The following is an 11,925-nucleotide window of genomic DNA, read 5'->3' on the forward strand; positions in this document are numbered from 1 at the left end:
TTAATTTATTACATAATTTATTTTTGTAATTAGAATCTTATTATAATAGATTCTGGCTATACAAAATGCATGAAATGTCTCTTTAATTGTTCTGAGGGGGTTTATAATCTATCAGATAAGTATATATTTGCTTATTTAAAAGGTAACTTTATGATACTTTGAATCTATCTTAAGGACCAACCACACTTTCATAACTTTTAGAAAAGTCACTATATATATTTACATAGACCCATATAGCATGTCTACAGACTAAACCAGGATAAATATTCCCCTAATTGTGCAAGGGAAAAGACAAGTAATTTAGTATCTAGCTTACATGAAACAGTCTGCTACTTGGAAACATGATAATACATGAAGGAAATAAAACTAATAGAATGAAACTAAATATGTTCTAGAAATGAGAAATATAATGCACTTATTTACTTTTGAATTTTACTATGCTTTTATTTAGAAAGATAATTTTTACAAATGCTTATCTTTGGGTAAAGATAAGACAATATGGAAAAAGCTACAGTATTTCTAAGAATATCTATGTTCAGTAGTTAGCTCGTACTTGCTCAGATAAACATTGAGCAAAAATGTGGGGGATACATACTAGATATATTGACGTTGGGGAGACAAAGAACGAATATTCAGACAAGATGGAAGCAGAGCTAATGAGAAAAGCCCTCATAGAGGGATGTGTTCAGAGCAGGCCTTTCCTTGTGAGAGGCACACTACAGGCCTAGTAGAAGACGAGAGCCTTCCAAGCAGAGGGCTTCCACCCTGTTTCCCTTCTATGGATGCTAGGCTGCAAGGGTAGTGATGGGTGGTCTCGAGCATCACACAATGGCCTGCCGTTCTCACTTGCCTAATGCACAAGTCTTTGTCTCTGTTCTTGGTTTATCTCCAGCCCTTTGACCCTGCGCTCTAGTGTTTCCAAACCAGCACAGAGCCTTGCTTGTTTGTTCCTCATTTTGGGCGCTCCTCTAGCAGCGACTGTCGACATTCTGTCTTGGACACAATTTGGTGTTTGTTCCCTGGCTTCATGTGCTGTGGATGCAGCTAAAGATACACGCCTGCCTTCCCTCCTACCCACATATGCTTCATGGGGAGATGGCTTGGAAAGTCGGGGTATGTGTTTTCAAAAGACTTTTCCTAACACGATAGCTTGGATAAGGGAAAAATTAACACAGCTTTCATCTTTTGCTTATTTTTTCCAGGTCTACGAAACTAATATCCTTTTTCTGGGCCTTATTATCAATAAAAATATATGTTAGACTCTTGTAATCCTACTGTCAAAGATATGAAAACGACTGAATATAAAATCCAGTAAAGAAAAAAGAAGACTTTAAGGATGGAGTTGTGTTTTCTTTATAAGTAAAAATTCATGTGAAGAAGACAGAGCAGTCTTTAAAACTAATCATCTTTTTTTCCCTACCCTGTGTTTAGGTTTTAGTGAGCTCTTTCAAAAATAAGGGATAAGAATCTACAAGCCCTACCTCACATTGTTTTAATAGCTTGGCTTCTTCTGTTTCCTCTTCTCCACAGTTTTACGGCTCTCTCCAGGCCCATAAATTACATGGTAGTAATAGGCCCTTCCAGAAAAAAGGGACAAAATGAGATAATTGACATCTCCCCCAATCTTGCTGCACTTGGGTTCAATTATTCTCTTCTTTAATGGCCCTTTCCCCTGTCTCCCTTCCCCTAACATAAATCATATACTCTATGAATTTTCAATTAGCTGTTGGGTGGCCAACTTCTGGGTCTGAAGGAGACTGAGCAGCAAGTGAGCTAATTCCTGGGCTGCCATTCAGAACGTGCCTTTAACAGGTACCTGATAGACCTGCTCTGTGTCCACCAGCCTCATGTCAGACGTGCTTTCTGTTTGGAACATTGGGAAGCTTCCCCTTGCGCCCTGGGCAAATAGCATGCACCCTTGATAGAGGTCCTTGATTATCTTCCCAAGCACTAGTGCAAAGGCACACAGAAATGTAAAGGATTATTCATTACAAGGGCTTCCCAGGTGGTATATTTTTGCCTGGAAACATTCCATGGACAGAGGAGCCAGGTGGGCTATACAGTCCATGGGGTTGTCAAAGAGTCAGACATGACTGAGGACACACGCACTCATTATAAAGAACTCCAATCAATCATGTTGGAGATTGCAGCCCAACAATAACCATTTTTCAAGTGGCATATTAAGTTCTTTTTTTCTTTATTGGAATATAATTGCTTTGCAATGTTGTGTTAGTTTCTGCTGCACAACAAAGTGAATCAGCTGTACACATATATAAATGCCCTCCCTGTTGAGCCTCCCTCCCACCTTTCCCCCCATTCCACCCTTCTGGGTCATCACGGAGCGCTGAGCTGAGCTCTCTGTGCATACCACATGCCATCTAATTAGACAGCTAGGTTCCCACTAGCTGGTTTACACATGGTAGTGTATGTATGTCAGTGCTACCCTCTCAACTCATCCCTCCCTCCCCTTCCTCCCCTGTGTCCACACGGCCATTCTCTGTGTCTGCGTCTCTATTACTGCCCTGCAAACAGGTTGTACATAGACTGTTTCAAAGCTCAGGTTCCTCCTTTGAGTATCTTACGCTACAGTGGGAGAGAGTGGGGGCAATCCAGTCTTCTGTCATTATTAATGTAATGTGACATCGCTTGTGCCTGAGTTTAGGAAGGTAGATATCTCTGACTTGAGGTCATTCATATATTAGGTGGTTCTGTCTATTATAATGAATAATAGCTATTGGCCAAGCAGTAGTCTGGATATTTAAAATATTCTTCAACTCAGTAGTAGTTGCATCACAGAAACCTCTTAGGATACTTGAGAAGTAGAGTCAAGTCAGGTAGACAGGCCCTTTACAATCAATTATTAATGAGCTTATATCAATGCAATGGTCCAGGGGATAATGGCTTACAGTCAGAGACATTACTGGTTACTAAACCACCTATGTTCACTGTCTGAGAGCTCAGTCTAACATATGTCACCAAAAAACACTGGAACTACCCAAAGCAGAGGTCTCAAAGTCACAAAATGGCAGTTAATACTTTAAGGGATAATGTTTCACATCTAAGTCTGCACTTACAGCTGTTTTTAAAAATGAAGAGTTCTAGTGGCATTAGGCAACATAGCCTCCACCAGCAGAAGGAAGTAAGACACCATCTCTCCAGACAGGCTTGGGCTGAGGCCACATGCCCTGCCTCCCTGGACACATGAGGTTGTGATTGCCATAACTCCCTTCCTGAAGTCCAAGTGCTAACTATGAACTTGACTGCGTAGAACCAGGATTTCTGATAGTGTATAGGAATGGACAGACAGGCATGAAATCCTTTATATATATATATATATATATATATATATAAATACATATATATATGTATATAATACATGCATTTTTTATTTTAATTTTTATTTTTTGGCTGCTCTGGGTCTTTCCTGCAGTGAGTGGGCTTTCTCTAGTTGTTGAATGATGGCTTCTTTGGCTGTAGATCAGGGCTTTCCTGGTGATTCAGACAGTAAAGAATCTGCCTGCAATGCAGGAGACCTGGGTTCCATCTCTGGGACAGGAAGATCCCCTGGAGAAGGGAATGGCAACCCACTCCAGTATTCTTGCCCAGCGCCTTCTACAGACAAAGGAGTCCTTGGGGGTCACAAAGAATCGGACATGACGGAGTGACCAGCACTTTCACGGGTTCTAGAGCACACGGCTCTCTAGTTGAACTGTGCAAGCTTAGCTGCCCTGTGGCATATGGGATCTTAGTTCCCAGATCAGGGATCGAACTCACATCCCTTGCATTGGAAGGTGGATTCTTAAGCACTGGACCACCAGGAATGTCTGTAGGCATTAGATCTTGAACCTTGTCTCAGGTTCTACCCATAGGATTTGACCCATTGTGACTGAATCCTCTAAATCCTCTAATGGAATTACAGAATCATAGAGCTCATTTAAATCTCCCAATCCCTCTTCCACATGTGGTATATAACCTCACTTTCATTTTCTGCCATAGGATTGGATCCTCTGCTTCTTCTCCATGTTATTCATGCATGCTAGCTTTGCTGTTTTTGACAGAAATACAAATTGAAGGGGTTAGAAACTGTATCAGACAGTTTCTTTGTAACTCTCATATTCTTTTGTTCATTTTAAATGTTCACTACTTATTGAATGGGTTGATTTAAGACAAGTGACTTTGGTTTTCAATGTCTCATTTTATTTGCTCACAAAAGAGAAAGTTACCTTTCAGCCTCCTGAGTGTTATTTAAATCACTGAACTTAAGAGTGACACAGCAAGAGATTATTTTATAGATTATTTTATAGAAATTGCTTCTTTACTGAGATGCTTCATACATGCAATATGTTGTATTGTTAAAATAAAATCTGGTATTTCAGTAAGAAGCTCTGGCCTAAAGGCTCTGGTGTTTAGAATGAATCTTATATGTGGAGGGAAAAGGTGATTTTTGTGTTCATTTTGAAAAAGAGTTAATCATCATAGAGGAAATAAATGGAAATAATGGGGGAAAAGTATCTCCCTAGATATGTAGAAGATTTTAAGTGTGGATTGTAAGAAGCTTTTTGGAGGGAAGAAGAAATGGACGGGGTAAAAGATTCACCAAAATTTGGTGAACAAGGCTTCTTGGCCAAGACTTAGTTCTCTTTGGGTCTAGTTTGGATGATGGCTATAAACTTCAGTGTGGAGATTTAGATTCTTCTTCTGTGTTTCAAAGTGTAAGGTCAAAAGCTTAGACCTGGGTGGGAAATCTCATGTCACTTAGTAGTTCTCCCCCAAATAAGCTGGACATTACCTCTGCAATTATTGTCAAGTTGATGTGGAAGTCTGTAAAAATCATCAGTTACCACAGAGGAAAGCTGACTCACTGAGCCAGCAGCTGATCTGAAACATCTCCCCTGTGTTAAGTGAAGCCATTTTTCTTCTTTTCATTCAAAGCATGTGGTTTTCACTGAACTAATAAATCAAAGTTTATTTCATTTCTTAACAAGGTTGTAGTGGTTAGAAGTTGGAGACAAAATGGAGAAAGGATACATTTCCCCTGCTCTCATCATAAGGGGCTGTAGTTATCAGCCTATTGCTCAGTTCAGTTAGGAGATATCTCTTTGTGCTTAAGTAAGTCACTCTCCTTTCTCTCTGAAAGTGAGCAAAGGGTCAACTCAAAGCAAAGGAGTAGGGGAGGGATAAATTAGGAGTTTGAGATTAAAATAGACACATTACTTTATTAAAAAATAGCTAACTAACAAGGACATGCTATATAGCACAGGGAACTATACCCAGTATTTTGTAATAACTTATAAGAGAAAAGAATCTGGAAATATATATGTGTGTGTGTGTATATATATATATATATATATATATATATAATATACATATATATTTTATATCTGAATAACTTTGCTGTATACCTGAAACTAATACAACATTGCAAAACAACTCTACTTTAACTTTTTAAAAGGTCAATATTGAATCTATTCTACTTAATAGCTGCAGTTCAGTCGCTAAGTCGTGTCCGACTCTTTGAGACCCCGTGAACGGCTGCACGCCAGGCTTCCCTGTCCTTCACTATCTCCTGGAGTTCTACTCAATATGTATTAACTATTTAACTTGCATCCCAGAAAAACTCCCTTTGAAATTGCCTTAAAGAAGACAAAAGTCCTGGTTAACCACCAAACACAGTTTTCTGAAGCACAAACTTGGTCAAGCTAATCAAATCCTTTTCTCTGACAATGATCAGCCAGAGAGAGAACCAGGGAAAACCACAGGTATTTTATTTTAAACAGAGACTTTTATTCTGAACTATGTACTGTACTAAATTGTAGGACTACATGAGCTAAGTCACATAGCTAGTATGTGACCCTACACATGATGAGAAATTAATATACGAGAGTGATTTTTTCAAGACGGCAATGCTAACTTAAAATTGCATAACAACTGTGTCCCAGGCTGTTGGTTCTAGACTCAGAACTGTATAACCCCTGAATACTGGGTGAGACCACCTTTCATCCATTTTCTAGTTAACACTGAGACAGATGGGACAGAGGCCTTGGAATACAGGGACCCAATGCATGCTTGGTAAATTTGCAACATGAACTGAGAAAAGTACAACAAGGACAGAGGAAAATGCGCATGTGCGTTAATGCCAGGAAAATACGAAGAGGTTGAAAAAGATAAGAAGCTGACACCCCGTCAGTAGTGTGAGAAGGCTGAGAGGATCCCAAGTGGGAAACAAGAAGTGCTACAGCTGGACAAGAGCTGAATTCCCACTCGTGGAATCCTAGGGCCAGGAGAAAATGAGCTAGAGAAATTGGAGGGGGCCTGACGCGTACCTACAGGCTTGATTTTAGGAGTGGAGTTTTGACAACATTCTATCTCTGAAATGGTTAAGGAGTGACTCTACAAGCTGCATGAAAACAGAGGCCATAAATTACACGGTAACGTTACTGTCTTTAGATGAGAAGAAAAGAATAGAGACAAGTTATGATGTGAAGGATTTGAATAGCACGTATTTGGAATGTTACCAAACACTTTCTATTCAGCTCTTTTTCTGAACTTGGTTAACTTAGTCCATGAAAACTGCGATGTGATTCTGCTGAGAACTGGAAGGGTGGCTAAGATGATTTTCCATAGTTCTTTTTAGAGCATTATTTGCATATTATTTTCACATGCCTTGGAACCTTTAATCCTCAAGACATCTCCATTGTATAAGGATTATTAGTCTCTAGGTATAAATGTGGATACCAAGTCTCAGAGAGATCAAGTTTCTTATTTAGCCTTGAATCCAAGTTTACTGAGTGCATTTCTCATGCATTTTCAACTGTGTCAAGTTGCCTACAATTATGTGAAAATATATGTGTCTCTTTCTCTTTTTATAAGTCCACGCAAAGAAGATACAAACTGTGGTATATTTCAAGGGAGAAATTGCACCCATTGGTTTCTCTCTCTAAGGCAGGGGGTGAGATAGCATGAGCAAGTGGATAGCCTTCTGGCTTAGCAGAAGTGCTAATGGAATGTGGGCTTTAGAAATAAGCTATTTATTTCTGCTTATTTGTTCTCCAGCACAATCTTTTATTGGAGCAATCTGTGTAGTGCCTATACCTTACTGAGAGGTGTATTTACCCTCTCAATTTGTATTGCTGTTTTGTTTTTTTAAAGTATTTTCCTCCATTTCTAAAGTTTAGTGATCCAGGTTCTGTCTAAATTATGTGGCCTCAAGATGTTAAGTATGCCTTGCATGGCACATAGCTGTGCCAAAATTGCCACATCCTATTTGTTTACTTGGAATTGATCAGAAGATATTCAAACAGTTTTAAAACTTAGCTCCACAATTACTTTCTGGAGAATTCAAAGTTTTCTATCATCTATTTTGGGAAAATATCAGTTGAAAAGGAAGTTTTTGCTTTTGGCAGGGAGAGCAGCACAATTTGAAATGCCATCTCATTACATTTAAGGAAAGATTATTATGATGGTCCTATCTCCAGTGTGCAGGAGAATCGATTTTCCATCCACAGCTTTCCTTTCTAATACAGATACTGCAAATATTCTAAATTGACAATAGGCTGCTCGTTTAAAATCAGACCTTGCATAATTCATACTATTATAAAATCTTTTTAAAAAAAGTGTTTATTTTGACTGCGCTGGGTCTTAGTTGCAGCACTCGGGATCTTTAGTTGTGGCATGTAGGATCTAGATCCCTGATCAGGCACCCAGACACCCTGCATTGGGAACTCAAAGTCTTAAGCCACTGGACCATCTGGGAAGTTTTGATATAAAGCCTTTCTGAATGCTTATATTTTGCTGCTAGCCCTTATTTGTGCCTGGAAAGTGACCACTGTGAATGATAATATGGTTGGCTTTCCCTATCCACGGATTCTGTATCCATAAATTCAACCAACCATGGATGGAGAACGTTGGGGGAAAAAAATCCAGGAAGTTCTGAAAAACAAAACTTGAATTTGCCAGGCACTGATGACTATTTACAAAGCATTTACTTTGTATTAGGTATTATAAGTAAGCTAGAGATGATTTAAAGTATATGGGAGGATGTGCATGGACTATATGCAAACACTATGCCATTTATGTAGAGACTTGAGTATCCTCTGATTTTGGTATTCCCAAGACAAGTGGTGGGGTGTGGGTCTTAGAACCACTCCCTCTCGGATACTGAGGGAAGACTGTACTTTAGAACACTGACAGTTTTGGGGGATGGATGTTCACAGAGGTGAGCTCCATTTCCTGAGCTCACAGCAGCTGCTTTGCACCCAGTGTTTTCTCCTAGGACCATCCTTTACCCTGGATCTGGGCTTGGCCGCTAGTAAGTACACAGTTGCCTAGGAAGTTAAAATTGGAGATTGACTCATCCCGGTATGATACACTGTGGTTGGAAGTTTATAGGGAAAAAAAGTCCCCAACAATGAATATGCCTTTTTGGATGTTTTCCAATTCTGGGGATCTATCATGCTTCATAGAATTTGTTAGGAACAGAAAGTAGAAATAAATTGAACAGCTTCCTCCAGTCTTCCTCAGTTTGGGGTCAGATAAGAAACTGTATTCTCATTTTATCTTTAGGATTTTGTTCCATAGTAACATGCATATCTCTTGAGTAATGTCACAGTTCATTTCCTTGGAGGGAGTTGGCTCAATATCACCATTACATATTTATGCGGTTTTGTGGGGAAGTGAAGATCAATAGAGGTCTTTCCAGCCACGTGATCACAATGATGGATTTCTTTTCCTGCTCTATTTATTATTTATGAATACCTCCTTGTGAGCAACACTGTCCTCAATGTTGAATATGAGAGAATGAGAGGACTGTGTATGCGCCTAACCCAGAGCAGTGATATTACTGTGAAGCTGGGTATTTTACTGAAATGTGCCTAAAATTATGGAAGCTATTCTCATGAAAAATATTTATCAGTCACTATCATGTTTCAAGATAACATTCAGATACAAATGTAATGCAGTACATCTCAACTGTATATATTCTTTGGAAAGAAACCAATTTTATTTTGAAACATTCAAGCCTTTTCTAAAGTCATCATGAAATTCTGACTGGCATGAAGTGGTACCTCATTGTTGTTTTGATTTGCATTTCTCCAGTAATTATGATGTTGAGCATCTTTTCACATGTCCACTGGCCATCTGTATGTCTTCTTTGGAGAAATGTCTATTGAGTCTTCTGCTCAATTTTTGACTGAGTTGTAATCAAACAATCTCACTCTTGGGCATGAGCCTGGACAAAACTATAACTCAGAAAGATACAAGCACTCCTATGTTCATAGAAGCACTATTCACAATAGCCAAGATATGAAAACAATCTAAGTGTCCATTGACAGATGAATGGATAAAGAAAATGTGGTACATATATATAATGGAATACTACTCAGCCATAGAAAGAATGAAATAATGCCATTTGCAGCATCAAAGATGCAAATAAAAAGTATCATACTGAATGAAGCAAGTCAGAAGGAGAAAGACAAATCTCATATGATGTCACTAAAATGTGGAATCTAAAATATGGCACAAATGAGCCTATCTACAAAACAGAAACAGACTCACAGAATTAAGAACAGACTTGTGGTTCCCGATGGGGGGGCGGAGAGAGAGGTATGGAGTGGGAGTCTGAGGTTAGTAGATGCAAACTACGACATTTAGACTGGATAAACAAGGTCCTACTGTATAGCGCAGGGAACTATATCCAATCTGGGATAAACTGTAACAGAAAAGAATATTTGAAAACTATATATATATACATATGTATACGTACATATATACATACATATATATATATATACATATATATATATATGTGTATATATATATATAAAACTGAGCTACTTTGCTGGTACAGCAGATATTAGCACATTATAAATTAACTATAATTAAAAAAAAAGAAAGAAAAAAGGGGGAAGAAAGCACATAGGCAGAGAAATAGTAAATGACCAAGACTGGGCTGAAAAATGTCTCATGTCTTCTCATCAAAGTGTACACTGGATTCATTCAGTGTAGGTTTTACTCCAACAAGCATAAGGGAAGGAGTCACATTTTCCCCAGAATCTGGGGAAAGAAGGACATGGTGGTGGGCCTGACATGAGAAGGTGGGAAAGCCTAGATTTACAAACACCCTAAGCACACACACCATAACCTAGCATAAATCACTCACTGGGTCCCCTGGTGTTGGAGAACTAGACAGAGAAATTCAGCCAAACTCTTCCATTTACTCTTGGGGAAAGTTTCCTGAATGGGCTCCATCCTTTCCCCAAGAGTAAGAGCCGTGAGTGAAGTCATATGAGAGAGGTTTTCACCAGGCACTGAGGGGTCCCAGGTAGCCACCCTGGCTTCTCTGGGGCGGGTGCATCCTGGGAGCGTGGTCACCCTTCCACCTGCTCTTTCAGGACAGGATGGGAGCTTTTGATCTCATCCTTGCTGAGGTGATGAAGCCACTCATCAGTGGAAGCCTCAGAGTCATTTCCCCTCCAGGGCTATGTGTGTTGAAGTTTCACAAAGGGCTGGACTTAACAAAACATGGCATAGGATCAGATTTCCAAGTCAGTCGTGACTTGTTTGGCTTTATTTACACGTTGTATTGGTGCTGCGGGGGGAGGAGGAAAGGAAGACAGTTTTACAAAGAGGATCTCATCAGTCACTGACAGCCCAATGGAGGCAAGTCCTGCTGCTTCTGAGTTTATTCTCTCCTGGCGATGGCTTGCTGGCGACAAGGACATGTCCAGCTTGCCCACACTTTCCACGGACACGAGACGGCCTCTCTCTGGTGCTCTTCGCCTGCCCCGGGGACCGTCTCTGCAGGTCCTCCCAGGTGCCTCTGTTGCCATGGTTGCTCCCCAGCACACACAAGATGCTAAAAATAAATGCCAAGTGAAACTTTCCAGCTGCCTGGGAAAAGAGAGTTTTCTGTTCTCTTTGTACTTATATCCAATTGGCTCACAGCTGATGTGCTCTGAGAAGCTGGGTCGAATACAGATGCCATGCCCAGAGTCAGCAGATGGGCTGGGGGTGGAGAGAAACTTTATGGGTTAAAGGCTGCCAGGGAAGTCAAGAGCCTAGGTTCCATGACCTTGGCTCCACTGTGTGCTTCTGAACAAATCGTGTCATTGCTCAGGGTCTTAGTTTCTTCAACTGGAAAAGGCAGAGAGTATCAAAGGAGCATTCTCACTTTATGAGTATGCTTATGCTTTCTGGTTTTGGGTTTGAAACATTTCTGTGTAGCAGACCCAACTCCTACGTCGACTGTGTGAGCTTTGGCAGCTGACCATGGTTGCCTCGAATTAGTATCAAATAGAACTTAAAAAGTAAGCCGTGTGTGACCTGATGTTATAATTCATATGACCAAAATTACACGCAGACTCTAGTCTTTGTTTTTGTGTTAATGTTGTTGCTTTAGTTTTGATCATTCACTGCTTTCTTCATGCAACAAATTATGACCAAGTTCTCACTGGGCATTTGGCTTTAATACAGCCTACACTGAGCTCATTGCTGTTATGAGAAGGAAGCGCTGGAAAGCCTTGTTGTTGTTTAGTCACTAAGTTTTATCCGACTTTTTGTGACTTCATGGACTGTAGCCCGCCAGGCTCCTCTTTCCATGGGATTTATCAGGCAAGAGTACTGGAGTGGGTTGCCATTTCCTCCTCCAGGGGATCTTCCCAACTCAGGGATCGAATCTGCATCTCCTGCACTAGCGGGGGGATTCTTTACCACTGGAAAGAATCCCTGGAAAACCTGGAAAACCCTGGAGAGCCTTAGGTATCAAATAAATAGAACATAGGATTAGGAATAAGATGAAATCAACATCATAAGGATAAAATACAAACATACAACATTTAGATGTTTCTTGAGTATAAAAGATGTCTGTGTCTGGAAAATCTCAACATTATTTAATTTTCTGCTGGTAGTGTTCTGATATTATGACATTTA

The 11,925-nt window shown here is 39.9% G+C and overlaps 1 pseudogene; it reads right to left on the minus strand.

Moving 5' to 3' along the window:
• The window catches only part of LOC139035902 (protein TALPID3-like), a 67,900-nt pseudogene extending 57,074 nt beyond the window's left edge, over positions 1-10,826 (minus strand).
• Positions 10,827-11,925: the final 1,099 nt, after the last annotated feature.

This window comes from Odocoileus virginianus, chromosome 7, assembly GCF_023699985.2.
Source record: "Odocoileus virginianus isolate 20LAN1187 ecotype Illinois chromosome 7, Ovbor_1.2, whole genome shotgun sequence".
In the NCBI taxonomy this organism is placed as follows: domain Eukaryota; kingdom Metazoa; phylum Chordata; class Mammalia; order Artiodactyla; family Cervidae; genus Odocoileus; species Odocoileus virginianus.